Here is a 1,831-nt window from a genome sequence, read left to right on the forward strand (position 1 = left end):
GCTTTCAGCTCAGGTCATGATCCCGGAGTCCGAGACCGAGTCCCGCATCGGGCTCCCAACTCCACGGGGAGTCCGCTTCTGTCTCTGACCTTCTCCTCACTCATGCGCTCTCTCCGTCTCTCTCTCAAATAAATAAATAAAATCTTAAAAAAAAAAAAAAAACGAGTCTGTGAAACAGAGAAGGGTCGCCCTCTCTTGTAAGAGGTGCGGCCCGGAACGTTCGGTCTGATTCTTGATGCGTGGCGCGGAACAAAGGTTTCCTTGACCTTTGCTTTATAGCACTCTGGCTCCTTTAAGCACGGACCCATTACTGGGCCATTAACAATCACTATGATTTTATGCTCTATCCCCCATACAACAATATTCCTTCTCTCTTTCTTTCCTTGCCTCTTTTCCTTGTCATTCTATGGTTTTTTTGTTATTCCCACTCCTAGTTTAGAAGTGGAGACTCTCTTTGGAGGTGTGGAGAGGGGACAGTCACTGGCTGGAGAGGCCTCGCTGGGGTGGCATCCAGGACACCTGCGCCACCCCCTCCCCCCGCAGGCTATGCAGCTGTGCTCAGCTCAGCCCTTGGCTCTGCCTTGTAACTTTCCATTCTCCCTCTATCAATTTGTCTCCCACAAGACACAATTAATTAATGCTACAAAACCAGCGTTAGTTAGGAATTACCACGTGTTCACCAGGATTTCTCTCATTCCTGGATCCTTCACTTCCAAGGGGCTTCCTTTTCCTTCGGGCTCACGAACACTTCTACACTTTCTTTCAGTGCAAGTCTGCAGTAAGAAACTCTGGGTTGTGTTTTTCCAATGATCGATGGTTTTCTTTCAACGTTTTCTCGTACCTTTGCTGCCCAGAGAACGCCGGGGTCTCATCAACTTTCTTCCGCGTCACAGTTCCTGACAAGAATTCAGGGTTATTCTCAGTGTCACTCCTTAGTAGATTGTCCTGTTCTCCAGCTCATTAAACGATGACAGGGGGGCGCCTGTGGGGCTCAGTGGGTTAAGCCCCTGCCTTCGGCTCAGGTCATGATCTCAGGGTCCTGGGATCGAGTCCCGCACTGGGCTCTCTGTTCAGCGGGGAGCCGGCTTCCTCCTCTCTCTCTCTCTCTGCCTGCCTCTCTGCCTGCTTGTGATCTCTCTCTGTCAAATAAATAAATAAAATCTTTAAAAAAAAACAAAAAAAACGATGACAGGGACGGGGAGAGGAGGCGCAGGGCCTGCCTGGCGTGGCCTGGGCCGTGGCCACCCCGGGGACGCACAGCGGGTGGAGGCCAGAGCTGGGGCAGGATCCCTCCACTCCCAGGCCCGCAGGCCCAGCAGCAGGGAGGGCAGGCGAGGGACAGGAGCCTGACAAGCCCGTTTTCTCCCCAGAGAGAGACCCCCTCCCTGGGGGCATGCGGAACGGACCAGAACAAAGAGCAGACTCGGCTACTGAGATGGGGGCGGGGCGTCCCCCGGGCTCCAGGCGCTGAGATCAGGGAGTCTGGGCTCCTGGCCACCCTGTGCCTGGCCCCTCCCCGCAGCCTGGCCAGGTGCCAGGGCACCCCTAGAGTCTGGGGCACGAGGCCCCAGCAGGCCTCCCCCCGCGGCCCCGCCCCTCCCCGCCCTACCTGCCCCCTCCCAGGCGGCAGGAAATGGAAACTTAGAGCTCTGGGCTCCTCCTCCCACGGTTCAGCCCCTTCTCTCCCACCCCACCCCCCTGCCTCTGCTCCCTCAGGGGCCTGCACCCTCCCCGCCCTCCAGCCTCCCCCCTACCCAGGGAGAGGCAGAGGGAACCCTGGGGCCTCACCGGCCTCTGAGCCCAGCTCTGCAAGGACTTGACCCCAGAGCTG

General features: G+C 57.0%; 1 long non-coding RNA gene across 1 annotated transcript; it reads right to left on the reverse strand.

The window, feature by feature from the left end:
- Positions 1 to 410: 410 nt before the first annotated feature.
- Positions 411 to 1,626, reverse strand: LOC116574887. The gene is made up of 2 exons (XR_004279530.1): positions 1,432 to 1,626; positions 411 to 896 (listed from the first exon to the last, which is right to left on the reverse strand). It is a non-coding gene; the product is annotated as an uncharacterized LOC116574887 (long non-coding RNA).
- Between the last annotated feature and the right edge of the window lie 205 nt (positions 1,627 to 1,831).

The sequence above is a fragment of the Mustela erminea genome, chromosome 16 (assembly GCF_009829155.1).
Source record: "Mustela erminea isolate mMusErm1 chromosome 16, mMusErm1.Pri, whole genome shotgun sequence".
NCBI lineage: Eukaryota > Metazoa > Chordata > Mammalia > Carnivora > Mustelidae > Mustela > Mustela erminea.